This window comes from Falco biarmicus, chromosome 4, assembly GCF_023638135.1.
Source record: "Falco biarmicus isolate bFalBia1 chromosome 4, bFalBia1.pri, whole genome shotgun sequence".
NCBI classification, from domain to species: domain Eukaryota; kingdom Metazoa; phylum Chordata; class Aves; order Falconiformes; family Falconidae; genus Falco; species Falco biarmicus.
In genome coordinates, this window is record NC_079291.1 from 76,853,027 (window position 1) to 76,872,727 (window position 19,701).

The 19,701-nt window shown below is 39.8% G+C and overlaps 1 long non-coding RNA gene across 2 annotated transcripts in view; it reads left to right on the forward strand.

Annotated features, from left to right (window-relative positions):
- Positions 1–6,151, forward strand: part of LOC130149189 (uncharacterized) — a 192,423-nt gene extending 186,272 nt beyond the window's left edge. For both annotated transcript variants that reach the window (XR_008821826.1, XR_008821824.1), the window contains one exon: positions 6,050–6,151. This is a non-coding gene — a long non-coding RNA (uncharacterized LOC130149189). The remainder of the gene's footprint in view (positions 1–6,049) is intronic.
- The last annotated feature ends 13,550 nt before the right edge of the window (positions 6,152–19,701 follow it).

A 19,701-nucleotide genomic window follows, 5' to 3' on the forward strand; every position in this document is an offset into this window, starting at 1 on the left:
CGTGAAGTTTCCTCTTCTCCTCTAGCTATTCTAGAGAAGATCAAGGCATAATCCACTGAGGAGAGAGGGAGTGCATCTCTAGTTGGCAGCTTCTCTGCTCTCAGTGCAGGTTCTTGTACTCTGGATAATAAACATGAGGTGAGTTGGGTCCTTAAACAGCTGTGTGAGACTATAGCAAAAGCATCATTCATCTGTAAGAGATTAATGAGAAGCCTTCATTTGACAGCCCTCCTACAAGCACCTTATGCTTGCTGACATGTGATATTTCCTGTGGTAGCTGGAGTTAGCACATTTTTAAGGTACTGCCACATTGGAACCTTTATCACCTCAGCAGCAGCCCTGCTTGTGTTGGCTCTACACAAGGGACAGGTCTTAGGCCACCCCTTCTTGATCCATGCCAGCCCAGTCTCCACAGAGTGCAAAGGAGGCTTCTGAGCTGCCAACTTGCCCTGATTTTTTATTTTTTCTTTGCTGTGCAAACAATCACAATGCCTGGAGGTAATACCTGTTGTTCAGCCAGTCAGGTGCATTATTTTTCATTTTGTGACTTTACAGGTCTGCAAATCACATTGGACATATATGGTGTCACATAAGATTTCTTGTACTTGGTATAAACATAAAACTTGAGAATGTTGCCTGCAGAAGAATGTCCTACTAAAGAGAAGATAAAACCTTTCATCTTACAAAACTTATCAAAATCTTACTTATAGTGAACAGAGAAATAAATACTTCTTTCTATGCAGGCAAAGCTCTTCCCTTTCCTTTACATTGTTTAATACTGAAGTTAAGAAACCCCAAAGTAATGAGAATAATCTACTAGCAAAATCATTGTTGTAATACAGGTTAGAGGTGGTACTTAGTACAGATGACATATGGCACGATGCATGGTGTAAGAAAGAAGCTGCTTATAAGATACCCACAGTACATTTGAGTGTTTTGCTAAATGTAGAGCACCTTTACTAACTAAAGTTTTATGAAAGAAAAATCTATTTGTTGTTGAAGTTAAATTTTCTAAATACTTTGATATTTCTTAGCCTGTGCTAAGGCAAAGAAACATGCTATGAATTCATGACTTTAATAAAGTTTTTTCACATAAAGTATATTGACTTTCATCTGGGCTCATATTCTAACATTTTTTTCAGGATTTGATGATTTTGTTTTGTAGTTGCTTGCAAACATTTTTTGCCTTAGATGTAGATATGCATAATAGCATTAATCCTGTAGTGTAATAACATGCTGAACAGGGTGTACGTCTGTTAATTGCTTTCATCTGGGTCAGTATATCAGAACGCATGGTTTCTCTATGATTAAAATTTTGTACACTGACAACACACACATAAAACACCCCCCACTATGCATGACATGCCATTTGTTCTGAGGTATCTTTATGCTAAACCATCTTGATGGATGGACAGACTTTTACATTACACCCTATTCTCCAACATACATCTGCAAATATTTGGAAAGTTAGCACTGTAGCAAAAGGACCTAAATTCACATTACTTGCTCCTTACATAGGAAAGATCTACATTCAAAACACCAAACATTTTAGTTAGTGTATTTAGGTGGCTGCATTACTGGCCATTCTGGTAGAACCAAACCTTGGAGGCATTTTCTCCTGAGCAGTGCTCATTTGGTACCCACGTACTTCTGGACTCACTTCTAAATGAAATTCACCATATAGAAACTTTCTTCTTTTGTTTCATGCTTGGTATTATCATGGGACACAAACAAGTGGCCTGAAGCTAATTTTAAGGAAGTATAAGCATATGCTGTTGTTCATTTTCAAATATATCTTATTTTCTTAAGAATTGTAATGATTCACATTGTGCTTCATATTTTCAGCAGATAAACAACTTGATTGTGCCAATCCCTTAACTCCATCTATACCAATACTTTTATCAGCAGACAGGCTAAAGTCTCATTTTTTTATTCTAAGGGATTTCCTCCTTTCTTCCCCCAAGTTTCATGTTAAGGCAGAGGACAGCATAGGGAATTAGGAGAGGTTTTCTCTTTAGTAGAAACTTCACGTGAAATTTCTTCCTTAGCCCTAATGGTCCTCCAGCTGAATGCAAAAGAAGGCATCCTAAGCAAACTAAGCCTGGTGAAAACAGAGTGAGGAGGTAACCTGATTCGTGTTATAACACATTGACACCTCTGGGAAATATGCATCTCTGGGAAATACATAAATGGGATGTTAGCATCCCACAAGTTAGTTTGTAATATGCAACAGTTGACAAAAAAACCCCAATAAAATAATTGACATTGTACTAAAATGCTTGTAAATTTTGGAGGTAATTCCTTTAAAGCCTGATCCACTCTATAGTCATCTGGTTTAAAGATCCAGAATGGGGGATACAGATGTTTGTGCTGTTTGAAGCAGTTTCTGTCCCACCCCCCCCCCAGCGCAAAGCACACTCCCTGTCCTTTGGGCAGGGTTCTGCTCCCCTTCCCATACATCTGCTGTTGCCCTCTGTAGAGTGGTATGGCTCTGATGGAAGGGGTAAAGAAAGGCCTAGATGTGTTGTGAAAATAGTTTGCTCTCCAGAAAGGTGAGAAAAGGGAGTTTTTACTGTTTCTTCTTCAAATAAGCCAGAGACTTGACTTTGACTCCCTTATTCCAGATTAGTGCTGTACTGAACACAACAGGGCAGAGACGGCAACCACAGATTTTTAAAGCAAAAGCCTTTAAATTCTTTCAAGTTCAGCCTTGCAAACTTCAAGTGGAAGCAGATGCTGCCTTTCAGTTGCACATAAACTATTGACTCTCATGAAAGGTAAGCTTTTCAGGAGCTTATCCTGAATGCTTCTGTTCCCGCTGCCTTTAGGCAGCTCTTTGATCATGGTACTAACAGTTAAGGATCTTGTTGCGAGGCCTGTACCCTTCTGTGCCTCTCACTACAGTTTCCAGTCCCAATTCACAGCTAGGCATTTAAAAACTCAATGCTACAACACAACTCCTAAATTTACCTTCCCCCCTGCATTTTTTTTTTTGTTTTGGTTGACCTTTTTGTACAAATAAGGAGGCCTCGATTTAATTTGAGTCTTCAAAAGAAAATTCTAGAAGCCGCAGGTGAGGGGGGATGAGGCACAGGTGCAGGCGGGCAGGTGCTGGCTGCCCCGAGGGGCCCTGGGCTGGCAGCAGCACCTGTGGGCAGTTGAGGTGAGGCAGCGGGGCAGGAAGAGGTCAGCCTGGAGAAGCTGGAGCCTGCCTCAGGACAAACAAGCCATTTTTGAGAGAAGTTGCCTATGGCCTGGTGCCTGATGACTGTGGGCTTCAGAGGGGATTGTCTGCCGCTGGGCCACAGAGGCTGTGCTGTGTGTGGCGCTGAGGGAGCGAACTGCTTTGTCTGTGAGTGATCTTTGAAGCATGTAAAAGGGCTGGGGTGTTACTAGAGAGCTGAGACTAGGATAAATAGAGGGCTATAATGGAAGGAATGCTTGGTATTTTTTCAGGGCATGAAGGGAGGGAAATGCCCTTCCTTGGGATATCGGCTGGAGTGTGAGTGCAGTAGGGGCTTGTGATCTAAGATGTCTGCCGAGGCGGTGTGAGGAGAGTGACTGGGGCAGATGCAAGTTAGTTTTGTGTTTGAAAGCAAAAAGCTCAGAACACAGGCCTAGAATTTTAGTGCCCTGTTTTACCTTCATTTTGCTGAGGAGAACTACTGCTTTTGTCCATAGGATGGATGTTAGATTGAGTTTAAAGCTGAGTTTTAGGTGATCCTTCAGAAGGCTGACTAGCTTCCTGCATTTTCTCTAGGAAAGCATAGGCTCTTTGGTTTAGCTGAACGACTAAATCATTTGTGTGCTGTAATTTTACTTCTTGAAAGCAAGTATGGAAAACTCCAGAATAAGATGAGGAAAACTTGAAGGTAATGGGGACTGAAGTGGTGTAAGATGGTTTTGCAGGTTGTGGTCTGCGTGGGAGTGGACGCGCTTCATTTGGGAGTGTGACTGCAACAGTCAAAAGGCTTTTATGCATGGTTAAACTTCCAGTTTCACGGATGGGTAAAGCATAAACTATGAAGTTTTTCATAACAACATGACTGGAAGTAAAGCCTCAGTAACGAGCGGAGAGCTGACTCTCTTAGTTAAATGGTGAAGCATTTTGGTTGGAGGAAAAAATGCTGTAGCTCCTTGATTGGATATGATTCATATTCAGGGTAAGGGATTATTTAACTAATGCTCCATTTGAGAATTATGTTACTTTAGAGACAGTCATTGTGCTAGATCATTTTCACCTGTATTAACAGTCATGTAAGTAAAGGAATTGATTTCTTGTGGTTATCTCTACTTACACACACACACACCGGGCTGTAAGGGAAGGTAATGGCAGAACCTGGAATATAGGCCCTTGCTCAGCAGCTCCTGAAAGCAGCTTCCCTGGAAGCACTGGCTCCTGAGACAATCGGGAATTCTGCAAGGTGTAATTGTGTTTTAAGTAGTAGACTAAATGGATCAGGTGCGATTACCATTTCCATCTGCCTTTTCATCCTTAGTCTCTCTGATGTATAGATGTCAAAGATGACTGTTGGCCATCTTCAGGAAGTAGATACTCAGGTGTCTAAAGCAGGTACAAGGACTAATTCTGTGCATAACGGTGATAGGTGCTTGGTTTAATGATGGACAGAATGCAGGACTGTACCAGGACAGGAGAAGAAAAGTATGAAAAAAAAGTCTCCGGTATGTTGACTTGTACATTAACCAGAACTCATACTGGGTTTGTACGGGTAAAGTACAGCTGAAGATGCTATGATGTGTCTTAAACTCCTCTACAGAGGAGTGAAAAGCACAGCAGCTGGTCAGAACTCATCTGTATTTTTTTAACTCTTTCCCACACCCCTCCTCACCTTTAACACATTTGGGAGAGAGGGGTGGTATCCAGTGTACTTTTTGTGTCTAATCTTTAGTGTACTTAACAGAGTGGAGGAAGAAAACTATCAGGGGTCATGAGCATACTATGAATGCTCTCAGTGGTCTCCTAGAATAAGCCTGTTTCTCCCCATTGTTTAAGGATGCAGTTTTCTTCACATCAGCTGCCTTTATGTGCTGAAGTTAATTTCTGCTGTAGTGACAAAAAGGCTAATGCAATCCATGTATAAATGCTATAAAATGCTAAGCAGGCATGAAAAGACTGCACAGCCTCTGCATGTGGCACTGATATAATTGCTGTTGGAGTATCATCTAGTGTTCTAGAAGGAGGCCAAAAGCTGCAGGGTTTAGAGGAGCTCTTTTTTTCTGACTTAAAATATGGAAAACACCTCCCAAGGTCAAGAAGCCCACTCTATTAGTGTATCAAAGCAAAGGCTGAAGAACAATGTGATTGGTCTATAAATACATGCAACCAATTCACGATTTTGGTAGAGAATTAATCAGTTCAGCAGACAAATTAGAACAAAAAAATAATCTTATAGTGGAAGAAGAAACAACTTGCACAATGTTAGGAATACATACTTAAACATTTATGTAAATTAATAGCTCTTTTAAAAACTTACCTTGGATGATAATTATGTTATTGAAACATCTTTTAATCCACTTGGGATGTCTTTCAGGAGTATATGCTGTAGTTCAAGTAGAGATAGCGTATGTGAAGCAGTCTCATGGCCTCTGATACGTGGCCCATTGGGCTAAAAGATCATAGAGGTTCCTCTGAGCTGAAAAAAAAGCAGGCATCTTTGTAACAAATTTTCTTTAATTAAGCTACAAGTGTAACTGCATATTACATGAAGTAGGAGAAAACTGCCTTCTTAAAGGTGAAGCAAATCTATGTGATTCAATGCTCTGCTTAATTGATTAGCCAGCACCAAAGCACTGCCTGAATGAGGGAGGAGAGGAAGTATATTTTTGAACTGACAGATCCCTACTTTTAAATCCCCTATTTCAAAAAAATTATCTATAATTAGCAAAAATACATCCATATGGTGACTCTTCTAGTCCCAGATGGGTAGCTGTCATTTTGCACATGATCTTTGCTTCTCTTTTGAAGTAGAAATGAGTAATCTTGGAAATATTAATCTGACTTCAACTATATTTATCCTTCTATCAACAGTGATGACACACTTTGATTTCTTTCTTGGCGTACACAGTATGTGCTGTGGTGCAGAGGATTCCAGTTGCCATAATTTCCAGTGGAAAGAATAATTATCACAGGGAACTGTAAGTTGTTATGGAATATTTGTATATTTAATTAGAAAAGCCAAAATTTTCAAGAGTAGTGATGCAAAGATATGCCAAACATGAAACTCTCCTAAGGAGGTGATAGAAAGTGTTTTATAGGTGCTTAAAATTGGCTCCCCTTTTCAGTGATATTTACCTGGCACAGTGGCAGCTGTACACCTGCTACTGCCTGGCAGGCTACTGCTAGGAATAGTCAGGTCAGAGCAAACAAAAAAGTAAAAATAATTTACTATGACAGAAAAGATGTTTAGGTATCTGACTTAAGTTTTTCTCTGAACTACTAATCTTTAGCACAGATCATTCTGTCCTTGTCAATATGGTTTATGCAGTGACATAACTACAGGCATCTTGTGTGTTTAGACTTCCACTTTCTTTTTTGGGGGGTAAGGAGCAGGAAGTAATTGTGTGTGTAAGGGGAAGGGATTTTGTAGCAGTTATGTCTGCATGATTTCCCCCCTCTTGTTTTAAAAAAAAATGATTTTGGTTGCTTGTGCTTAAAAAACATATAGAGAGGCTAGCAATCTCCTGTAAGTGGTGCAGAAACTTGACATTCCTCTTGGTAAGCATTCTACTTTAAATGCAGTCTTATTTTGGAGGGGGAAAAATGTTACAGTACAGTTTTTTTACCACAGGCAGTGTCAGAGGCAAGAGGCCAGATCCAATCAAATGCAGTAAATGGAATTACCCTGAATTTACTCCTGTATAAGTGAGAGCTTGTTTCAAGCCCCAAGCTACATGAAAATGATTGCTGTTCTCTTTGCTAGCATTGCCCATATGAAAGCTGACATAAATACGACCTAGAGTGAACTTATTTAGCAAACGATGGGGTATGTTATTTCACCATGATTGAAAGGCCTTAAGAATGCAAGTCTCGGATGCATGAAGGAATAGAGGTGCCTGAGTTCCATTAAGATCAATAGGAATTAAATGCTTAAGTGACTTAGGCCTATGCCTCTGAAAACATTCAAACTTTTTTTTTTTTTTTTTGCAACTCAGTGATTATAGTTCCTTCTTTTTGGCACAATTCTTAGGATAAAATTTGATTCTAGTGTTTGGTTTTTGGTTTTAATCAAATACCTATGAAGTACAGGTGATGAGAATTAATGTTAGAAGTTTATTCTTTAGGTTAATGATTTTTATAAGCAATTAACATTTTAGTGTTGCTGGCCAATACTAGGAGAAATTTTAGTATAGCTGTAAACTTTCAAGTAACTGAAACAGTAAAAGATCTGAAAATTAACTTTGTCATTACAAGGGTGGAGGAGACCTGCATTCCACAGAGAGGAGAAGCCTCATGCAGACACTGATGTGAAATCAGAGAATAGTCCTGTATGCAGCTGTGTTATGACTTCAAAAGAACTTTAATACTTCATATCTAGGTTTTGGATTTTTCCCCCAGCTATAGCAGACAGCAGAAGAAAAAGAGATTCGCGCCCCCCCCCCCCCCCCATCAACCTTATTTTAAAAACTTTCTCTGGGATTTCAACCCACTACTTCAAGTCCTTTTACTGTTTTGCTTTAGATAATCTCTTAACATTGCTGTACAAAAAGACGTGAACTCCATTAAGAGAGTGTTTAGAAATAAGACCATGTGTATTAGATCAGTAAGAAACCAGTAGGAAAACAACGTTGCTATGGTCTACTTCCATATTCTAAAACGGGATGAAAAAATGTGTGCATCCAATGATGAAATAGCTTGCTAATCAAATGGGTGATATGTCGCTTATTTTGCTCTGTGTCTCTTTAAAGCCATGAAGATTAGATATCAAAAATAAACTGCATGTTTTATAGATAAGAGATTAAATAATCATCTAGCACTTACATTAGTAATTTTAAGCTTGATTTGTGCCTCTAAATGCTTGACAAAGTACATAAATTTAATAAAATTTGTATATATGCCTGAAATATGTGCCCCAGATTTAAATATTATGACAGAACCCAGCTCCAATGGGTAAAGGAATATTCACTGTGTACCTCTTATCCCCATAAATCCTTCACAAATAAAGCAAGCCCCAACTAAAGAGTAACTAAGGCAAACCGATTCGTGGCAACAGCAATATTCAAATCTTCACTTCTCAAGAGCCTGGGGAAAATGTAAATTCAACTGAACCAGTAAATTGTGGTTAATTAGAGGAAGGGAAAAAATATTACTTGGATTGAGTGGTGGGTACCCAATGGAAATATTTGAGTTGGACAGTTTCAAAAAGATGTGCAAATGGGGTGGGTTCCTGCCCCTGCACAGGGGAACACTTGTACCTTCAAAGATGCAGAGAGCTCAGCAGGTTAAGGCTTGGTACCTGCCCAATTTTCAGGTTTTGCTTTGGAATTTGAGAGGAGTTGTGGGTTCCCTCAACTTACTTTTCTTCAGTTAGAGCCTAATGAGTACCAGTGGGGAAAAGCTTCATAGGTTACAGCTCTTTTTCCATTTGCATTTTCGGCAGGAGACTTACTACCACACTAAATTAGAATCATAGAACATAGAATCATTTCAATTGGAAAAGACCTTTGAGATCATCAAGTCCAGCCATTAGCCCAGCACTGCCAAGTCCATCACTAAACCATGTCACTAAGCACCACATCTATGCGTTTTTTAAAACTCTCCAGGGATGGTAATTCCACCACCTCCCTGGGCAGCCTGTTCCAATGCTTCACCACCCTTTCAGGGAAGACGTTTTTCCTAATATCCGACCCAATCCTCCCCTGGCACAGCTTAAGGCCATTTCCTCTTGTCCTGTTGCTTGTTTTCTGGGAGAAGAGACCAACCCCCACCTGGCTACAGCCTCCTGTCAGGCAGCTGTGACTGGATTGTGGAGACTTCATATGGCTCCTCCTTGTCCCTGTCTTCCAGCTCAGGGGGCTGAGTGTTGCGACGGAGGGAAGACACAGTCACTCAATATGAGTCATCAGCAGACTTCATTTATTGTGCCTTACAGTCATCTTTTATACCTTGTTATAATTAGCTCATACATATTACAAAAGTTAAGCTCATTATTGGTTAGTTGCCTAAATATCAAGCCCGCCCCTAGTTTCTCTTCTGTAGTTATCTGTTCCCACCTGTAACATTCTTTTCCCACCGCGATCTTCCTGTTACCGTGTAACAAGAACAGCCAAGGATAGTGTATTTTTGCTTTACTTCAGATAAGCTGAGAGGGATGTGCATTTTTGTCCAGCCAGCTGGACTATGTTTATGTGAACTTTTTCAGCTAGCCAGTTATCCACAGCTGAGTACCCTGGAGGCAATTGGTCTTGCTATTAAAGACTGAGGCAAAGAAAGCATTAAGTACCTCAGCCTTTTCCTCATTCTTTGTGGCTATGTTTTCCACCACATCCAATAAAGCATGAAGATATTTCCCTCTCCTTTTGTTTCTAATGCCTTTGTAAAAACATTTTTTTGTTATCTTTTATGGCAGTGTGGCCAAAGAATTCTAGCTGGGCTTTTGCCTCTCTAATCTTTGCTCTGGACAACCTTACAACTTCTTTATAGTCCTCCAGAGTTGCCTGCCCTTGCTTCCAGAGGAGGTAAACTCTCCTTTTCCTCTGAGTTCCAGCCAAAGCTCTCTGTTCAGCCAGGCCCATCTTCTTCCCCACCAGCTTGTCTTTCGGCACATGGGGATGGCCTGCTCCTGTGCTTTTGAGACTACCTTGCTGAAGACCGTCCAGCCTTCCTGGACCCCTTGGCCCTTCAGGACTTTCTCCCAAGGGACTCCGTCAACCAGGCTCTTGACCAGGCCAGAGTCAGCCCTCCAGAAATCCAAGGGAACAGCTCTGCTGACCCCGCTCCTTTCTTCTCTTAAGTATCGAATATTCTATCGTCTCGTGATTTCGATGCCCATCCTCCAACCATCACATAACCCAGCAGTCCTTCCCTGTCTGTAAACAGCAGGTCCAGTGGGGCATCTCCCCTGGCTGGCTCACTCGCCAGCTGTGGCAGGAAGTGATTTTCCACACACTCCAGGAACTTCCTAGACTCTCCTCTCCACTGTGTTTTATTTCCAGCAGGGATCTGGTAGGCTGAAGTCCCCCATGAGAACAAGGGCTAGTGACCTTGAGACTTCTCCCAGCTGCTTGTGGAATGCTTCATCTGTCTCTTCATCCTGGCTGGGTGGTCTGTGACAGACTCCCACCAGGATATCTGCCTTGTTGGCCCTCCTCCTAAACACTCAACCCTGCTGTCACCATCATTCAGCTCTAGGCAGTCGGAACAGTCCCTGACACGCAGAGCTACCCCACTGCCTCTCCTTCCTTGCCTGTCCCTTTTGGAGAGTCTGTAGCCATCCATTGCAGCACTCCAGTCATGCGAGTTATCCTACCGTGTTTCTGTGAATGGCGAGTATGTCACAGTCTTCCTGCTGCACAATGGCTTCCAGCTCCTCCTGATTGTTGCCCACGCTTCGGGCACTGGCACAGATGCACTTCAGCTGTGCTGTCCCTCTTGCCTCCAACCCTGGCATGCTCCTCCGTAACGTGCTTCATTTTATTCCCTTCCCTCTTTGACTCGAAAGCTCTCTCAATGAGCCCTGCAAACTCCTGACCTAGGTTCTTGTTTGGGCTTCGTCATTTCCCACTTGGAAGACCAGCAATGGGTAATATGCGGTGGGCTGTACCAGACAAGGGAGTTTCTAGTAACATCCCTTACCCAGGCCCCAGGGAGGCAGCAGACTTCCCTGGGGGCTGGGGCTGGTCAGCATGTCGGGCCCTCCGCTTCTGTGAGTGGAGTCACCAATGACACCCCCATTTCTGTGTTTCCTAGCAGAGCTGGTCATGATGCGTAGAGGTAACTGACTCTCTCCCTAGGCAAATCCTCCAGCCTGGATTGCTTTTCATTCAGATCATCATTTTCCTGGCCCTCAGGTTCCAGAGCTGCATACATGTTGCATCGGGGTACCTGGGAAGGTGAAGTAGGCTGGGAGGTGATTTGCCTGCTGCCCTGAGCAGGGACCTGTTTCCATTCCTCCCTGTCTCTTAGGACCCCTCTATCTGCCTAGTGGCAAGTAGGTAGGGGAGCCCCTTGGCAGGATTGGCTGGAATCTTACAGAAGAATACAGAAGATAACCATGAACACTTAATCACACACAACACACTATGAAACAATATTTTCTTCCTTGTAGAACAACAGTAGATGCTGTGTCCAAATTTTTCTACCAGCCAAAATGATTCAAGATGAGGAAATTCTGCTGCTATGTTTTAGGACTTCTAGTAAGCAATTGATGTTTAATAAGACTTAAAATTTGCAGACGTGCTCCTATGGGTTGTTGGATTTTTTCCTCAGTTTCACTACGTACAGTCAAGAACCAAAATTCATACAGAATGACAAGTTAATGAGTCCCTAAAATTTACTTAATGTCAGCTAATTGTGTTTTGCTTGACTTCTCTTAAAATTAATTACAACTGAGGAAACAAAAGACTGTATTTATAAGGGTGAGAATGATTGTCAATTTATAAAGAGTTGTGGGGTGACCAAAATATCACATAACTCTAGCTGGTAAAACTTAATCCTTTGCCATCTTTAATGTTTGATGCACTTTTTTCAGATGTATACCAAAAATATTACAGTCGCATAAACCTTAAAAAAGAAAAAAAAAAAAAAAGACACCAAACAAGTCAGTAGAAACAGTTAGGAAGCTCTTTTATGGAAAGGGAAGTTTGTGTGTAAAGAACTTCTAGGCTTTCACTGGGTGAAGCTCTATTCAGGTGCGATTTTTATTAGTCTAGAAATGTTATGAACAGTTTGCACTATAATCACCAAAGGGAATAGTCCTATCAACATGTGTGCAGATGTGGCACCCTCCAGAGAGGTTTAGAAATCTGATTCCTGTTCTGCTCTTCTTCTGATCCTGTTTGTTTAATTGCATGCTGTTTGTCAGGATCTGGGACAATTTTAGAACAGAATGCTCAGAGAGGAGACTCATACTTGGATCTTTTGTTATTGTTAATGGGAGTATGCAGGGATATTTTTATGTATAGCAAAACCTAGAATGCCTTCTCAAAGCTATGAATTCTGATTCTTTCCTGATGCGAACTTTAACATGTTGTATATAGTATGTAGATGACAGAAGCCTTTAGCAAGTGTAAAGGCTCTACTTCTAACACAGATGTATAGAAAAGAGACATCAGTCTGTACAAAGAGGAGTCATTTAGAATGTAACAGCAGGGAGCTATGGGAAGCATTGCCCTGTGTTATTGCACATGCTGCTTCCTCACAAGGCTTCAGGCAAATTAAAAACTATGAGATTAAGAATACCTTCACAGAAATCTGAAAGGAAAGGTACAATTAATGTCAGCTATTAACAAATTAATTATACAAAGACTAATGTTCAATTATTTTTTTGGGTGCAATTTGTTTCTAACACATTTATGTCATCCATCTGCATTCTGAGGCTCCATTGTTGTTGAATTTATTATTTGCCCAAGGTCCATCCACATATTTATTTCTACTTCACAATTGCTTAAATGCAATGAAGACAAATGCTTAAAGACAGTTTTTAATCATATTGAAGTGACATTTCTTTCTGGGCTTTGGTCATACTCTTATTAGCTAGATCTTTGTGCCCTTTAGGTGGGTTCAGGGGGGATTATTTGACAAAGTGTATGGGTGGGGGCTCAGTTATATGTGAAACCTGTTTGATACTTGCCTGGTTTTTAGGGAGGAAGAAAGATGCTAAAATGCCTTCTGGCAATCCTCTGTCAAAGTTTGTGTTGAAGTCTACATGCACGTGTAGGTGGCTGTGGGAGATTTCTATAAAGCCTGTACCTCCTTTCTTATAACCTGTACCTGATTGTTATTTTGTTAGGTTACATCCCCTCTTCCCACATAGATGAGTTGGTCAGAAATTACCAGTGCAGAGTGGAACAGTAGAAGTAATGCTGCTTCTGGGCACTAAAAGGAGTGTAATAATAAGGACGTCCTGCTCGGCAGGAATCTGTCCGTACGGGAATTGTTCTATCCAAACTGCATTGTAATTCCATTTCCAATGTCCATTTCTCAATTACTTGGAAACAGTCTGCTTTCCTAAGGGATGCATCTTATTTCAACACTTCAAAGTTATGCATGAAATTTACTGCTCTATCAAAACAATGAGTTATTTGCTCCTCACAAAAAAAGGAGTCCTGGGACTGTAGGTGATTAGAATGTTGCAAGGCTGCTTTATCAGCCATGTTATAGCCTGAGTTATTGCCTTCAGCTGTTCTTTATCTGGTATTTACAAATACTTGTTTGCATCAGTGTTTTCTGCTCCTTTTTATGTCCTTTTTATCACTGTCATTAAAAGCTGGTTCTGTCACTCTCCTCTAGTTACCCATTTTCTGCCTGTGTTGACTGGCTAGTTGTAACGTTATTATTTCCACGTTATTGGAAAGCAACTTACTTTTTATTCTTTTTCAGCTCTGTGCTTCTGGAAGCTGTGATTGCAAAATCACACCAAGCAATTCTGTTGGGTTTTTATTTATCTCCCTCTGCTACTATTCGCGTTTTACTGAAAGTAATTTCTGAATTTTTCTTCCTTTTTCTTCTTTTTTTTTTTTTTTTTTTTTTTGTAAACATAATTGGCTCCTGTGAATAGGAAACTGTTTTTCTTTATTACTTTTTATTGAAGTACAGTTTGGGGTTTTTTCCTTCTCCCTTGAGACAAAGTTGTAAATAGGGCTGTTTTGGAAGGTATTCTTCCTTGCTTTTGGATTTAAAAACAAAGGAGACTAACATCTGTTATCAAATAACCTTTTACTGAAGATTTGAAACAGTTATTAGACTGTTAGAAAGTCTTTGAAATCTTTAAATCTCTACTAAAGCTACACTAATTTAAAAACTTACCTCACTATTTTTCAAAAAACGTTAAAAGCCATGTGCCAGATTTAATCATTGACTTATACTGACAGGAGTTTCTGAATGTCTTTCTGCTCAGTTAATTAGTTCATTCTCTAATAGGAATTATTTGGAAAGTACCTCTTGGGCATAGTGTGATGGAAATAGTATTGAAAGATGCAGGAGTATTCAGTGATCCAATCATATCTAGATGTTAATCTGACACTGGTTGTCCATATGTTCCTTATGTTTCTTTTCATGAAAATCCCAAAGATACTCTATCATCCAAATTACACTTCCCAATCTTCATTAATCTGTAAATCTTTAATTTTCTGTTCCCTCTATCTGTTGGTATCTTAGGTCCCCTGTGTCAGCTTTTTTCCTTTGAAGGAATGTACACTTTTGGCATGGAATCATTCTGCATTTAGAAAGCAGAAGAGTAGGTTTTCCATTTAGATTTAATCTGATATGACATATTTCGAGTATCCTCCAGGATACTTTTCTCTTGGTTTTTTTTTTTAAATTACATTATATTGTGGAAGAAGTGATGCAATTCACTCATAAGAGAGAAGTAGCAATACGTTTATTAATATAAACCAGCAAATTACAAAATCTGGTAATAAATGCAACAGCAGTTTAACAAGATTCTATTGCAAGATACACTTGATTATTTACTGCATAGAGGACAGGATCAGACAAAACTGTCAGAGAGACCCTCCTGTTGAGTCACGAAAAGGAACTCCCTTGTGTTCCAAAAGCGGGGAGTATAAGTGTGGCTGGATCTAGACATTGTCCTAGACTTGGTCAATGGTTTACATCTAAAAGATTATATGTGCACGATCAATCCTTTGTATCATTTAGCTAAGGTTTCAGAGTTTCAGTGTGTCTCTTCCCAATTCACTTATCAAGTGTCTGACGCGATAAGGATTCTCTCAACCTTGAGAAGTAACCTTGAGAGGTGTCTCTACTCAAGGGGAGATCCTGGCGCACAGCCTGCTGCTGTGCAGGATAGCTCAGTGGGCCCTGGGCTGTCGGCTGCTTATGGAGCAAGACAATTAGCTCATAGTCATATGTGCATACTGACTATAGATGTTAGCTTCTTCCAAACTTGGCTGGAGTTGAACCTTAATGAATACTGTGGTTAACTGGCTGTGTTGCTCAAATTAGCCCTTGGATATTGTGGTGTTGCCTGTCTCCCCAAAATCTACTTTGAGCCTGATGCAGCCATCGCAGACAGACTCATCTATTACCACCTCTGCTCCACTGCTGGTGGTTATCAGTTGAGCAGAGTTACAGGAAATAAAGATCAGGTTTGGGGTGAGGGGAGGGGGAGCACATAATCATGCATTATCAGAATATAACACAAATTCATTACCTTAAATAATAAATTGTTCAATTTATTTACTTTTGGTATCACTAGGACTCTATTTCCTGTTCCTGAATGGTTCTTGCAAAAAGTCCTTCATGGGAGGCAGTGACATTGGGAGCAAGGAAGAACAATGCAAAACAAATACCCAGGTAAAAGAATTTTAATTTCTCTTGAACTGAAATGAGATACAGGGAATGATATTTATTTATTTTTTTAAAAAAAAAGCCAACCATTTAACTGGAAGAATCTCCTTATTTAACTTGTTATTTTGCAAGGACTTCTGTTGTTGCTTATATTTGAAAACAGCTTGTGAATTTTTATGCAGCCTGTCTTTATAAACCCGTCCAAAGGTACCTTGTGATAGTTCAACTGTTAATAATACCTGTAAGTTGGAGACAGCACGGTTTGTTGCATTGAATATTGAATATCTCACTGTGGAAAAAGGCCAAAGCTCATATTAAAAGAGCAGCCATGTTTTGTTTAGCTGGTTGATATTCTTACTTGGAGTTGGTGCTCACTGAATGCTAGAGCAAGATCTATCTTCACATGTTAGGAGACTAGGAGTATTAAGTGTTTCTTAAAAATGTGTAATTATATTCAAACATGGTAAACTTCTTGCAACAAGCTTGACCTTTCTTAAATCATGCTATGTGTATGAACCTGGCATGCTTATATGGCAAAAGTGTGACAATGTAAGCTATCTCTAATTGAGTTCAGGTAAGACACGTGGTGCTGTATGTGTTTAACACATTAAACTCAACAACTCATACTGTGAAACTTCAGTTTTACAAAATGTCTGTCAAGAACTGCTGAAGTATGACAGCATAGAATTCATGGCTCGTATCCTGGTAGTTGAATTACATTTTGATGAAGTTACATATATTGGAGACCTCTTTCTGATAGGTACTGGTCCCAAATTACCTTTACTGTTGCCGCCTGCTGCTAAGTATTTACTTGCCTCTTACTCCAAAAGTTAAGAGTCTGTTGAGGTGCAGTCGTTTTGTTTACAGAGTGCTTGAGCTCCTTTGGGAATTAGATTTGCAATAAATATGTCTAGAAATTACATTGAGAAATACATCAGAAAGAATTCATTTGTAGTTAAAACTTGGCACTATTGTAGCCGGGCTCAAGCTCTGCAACAAGAATGGCTGGATACCTATGGGAGGAAGGGGGGAATCAGTCTCTTGCATATGTTTTGGCTGTCATACCTTCTCTAATGCATACCAATGCTTTGTTGTCACAGTTGCTATCAGAAAGGCTTTTTTCCTTTCAGTAAATACCTTTGGAGACAAAACAGGTGAAATCACTGGTGATAGGGAAATCTTAGTATAAAGAAAAATAAAAATAAAGTTGAGGCTACAAATTCTGTTTTCCTTTCTTGACAGTGCTACATGAGAAATATGGCAACATTCACATTTTGATTAAATATTAGAGAGAAAAATGGTGGGGATAGGAAACAATCTGAAATAGAATGGATCCTATTTTAATCTGAAATTGTGCCAAGAAGAAATTGTGTTTTAAGAGTTAATTTGAAAATATAGGCTGACAAAGTGTTCTAGGGGAACCTTTGGAAACAGACAGCCATTTCCAACAAATGTTCAGTGAGAATTTGATACTCTGCTGTCCCATTATGTCTTTGGACATTTTCAGTTTTTATTCTATATTGTATCACTCACCAAAGTTATTACAAAGGGTGGTATTTTCGGATTTCCTTCATAGCTCTTTGTATCCAACACTGGTGGTCAACCCCAGAGCTGGTACTCTGCTGTTACCCTTACTACGTCTGTCTATCTGCTTTTCTCAGTAGTCTCCTGGTCTTTGAATAAACTGCAGGCTCCCAGATCTTGCTGACCTCTTTCTGCTCTCTACCTCTTCCTGTGCCTGCCCTTAAACCAGTCTGAAACTTTCCTCCCTGAAAATGAGGTAGCTCAAAGAGGAAGAACAATTTTCCTCTTCTCACCAGAGGGTTCTACCTGATCCGGTCATGGTCTTAAAGAACATATTGTAACGTAGAACAGCTGTTACCAGGTGCTGCATTGCTTACTGGTGTTAGGATCTATGTGGTCTACATATTCCAAAGTCTCTGTAGTATTTTACAGGTATGTGGTGTGTGTGCCAAGACTTCCCATATTTTTGTTTGTGCATTTGATATGTCTGCTTTTAAACCCATGATTTTGAAGCTCAGTTTTCCTGGTTTTGCTATGAAGTCCAGTAGTGTCATTGTGGATTTTTTTATGTTTTTAACATCATGAACAGAAAACGTAATGGGAATCCTCTGTGAGGTACTTCCTTGCATGTACCCCCCATGCAGATGTAAATACCAAGCCTTATGGACCAGTCTATGAAAAAATGCAGCTTTTAGAAGTGTTCCCTAGCTTGGAACAAGAACAGTTAAAATGTAGCCAAAAAGAAAATCAAGTTTAACTCAATTGGCACATTTCAAAGCTTTTAAAAGTGTTATCTGTGATAATTTGGTATGTCTATCTCAGCCATACTTTCAGAAACTTTGACTTCCATTTCTTAAATAAAAAACACTTAGGAGAATAACTGTTCAGCTAAAAAGGGTGCCTTTTTGTCACCTTCAAGCCCTGTTTTCAAGGAGAGACATTTAACATATTTCCTGAGCAAAGCATTTGGTTTCAACGATTTGGTGTCCTAAGTTAGAAATATTTCAGCCAGTATATTTTGTAAGATATTCTAAGCAAGTGTAATTATAGTTCTTAGTGTATGTTAGGGGCCAATGTGCTTGAAACGCAGGGTGGGGGTTTTTTATTTCATTTATTTCCTTATATGAAGTAGTGGAGATGAATTATTCTGACTATGTTTATCTCCCTTAATCATAGTGGCTAGGCATAGCTGCAGTGTTAAATAAATGGTTAAGAATATTGCAAGAGCCTCTTTCAGGAAATATATGAAAAGCAAGAAACTATATTAGGATTATATGGGAATTTGTTCTTCAAAGCTTCACTTATATTCTGCTCCGTGTGATTTCAATTCTTAACAACTGTAGTAGCAGAATAGGTCTTGATTGTAAATGTGACTTGTATATGTGGGATTGTCCTTTGTCACTTTATCTGAAGTATTTGTTCTTTTGTTCTGAAGTTCTTTGAAGTGGCTTAGAAAACATGACTGAACATAGCTATACAAGTGTCCGTAGCATGGTCCTTTATAATAGCTGAGGTGACTACATGGAGCCAAGAATACTGCAGCATTCAAGTTGTCTTGCTGTTCGCAGGCAGTAATGCTTCATTGCTGTGCTTCCTAAGAAGATTAATGTTTGTCACTACAGAAATCTGTTAACTGTAAAAAATAAGTAAATAAATTAAAATTACTCTGTATTTATTGAATGTGAATATCCTGAGATACAGTTCAGTGCTGCCTAGAACGCATCACTGGCTCCCTATTTTACCTCCTGCTAGTGGGGCAGAACAAATACCTGCACAGGTGGGCTTAATTCAGCACATACTAGGGCATCAATATTTTTGCAGCAAAGCAAGAAATTTTCTAGTCTGTCAGTCTTAATTGTTTTTGTCACAAAGCACATGGAAAGGGATACAGTTCTTCAATAAACAGATTTCAAAATAATTTTGATTCTGTCCCTCTAGAATGTCTGCAAACTCTTTTAGGTTAGTGATATCTACAGCTTTATGAACACATCATGACTTGAACTATCCACACTGTAAGATTTGATTAACTGCCTGTCAAGGTCAGACTTGTGCAGAAACTTCTGTGATATGACCTCATAGTCTGACAGCAAAATACTGATAACGGTTCTGAATGCTTCATACCCTTGGCACTGTAGCTTAGGCATGGTCGCTTTGCAGGTCTCTGATCTTAAATCCTGGTAGGTAAACCAAAAGGCCAGTGTCTCATAGACGAGTGGCACTCATGTTTCAGGTCTTACTAGTGTAAAAATCTTACCTGAAGAGCTGCTCTTTAGATTTCTGCTTTTGACAGTCACTTGGGTGCAATATATTCAGCACTGTCGTTAGAAACTACACGTGCAGTCTTGCTTGTACTTCTTTTCAGCATGATTGTCAGATGGTGCATGACAACTGACAAACCAGTTAAAGGTAATATCTGTGAGTCAGTGAGTCTAAATAATTATGCCCAGCCTCTAACATGTGTCTATATGCTTTGAGATAAACCTTTTTGAAATGGCATCTCAGAACATCAGTGGGAAAAAAAGACAAGCTATGCCTTTTGTTGTCTCTATTGCCTTCATCTTCCATTTACCTTCGGCAGTTTCTGATATTTACTAGTGGTGTCTAGGAAGACTCTCACAAAGCTTTATTTTTGTAACATTTTCCTGCACCTCTTCCAAAATGAACTGTTGGGAAATAACCATGGTGATGCA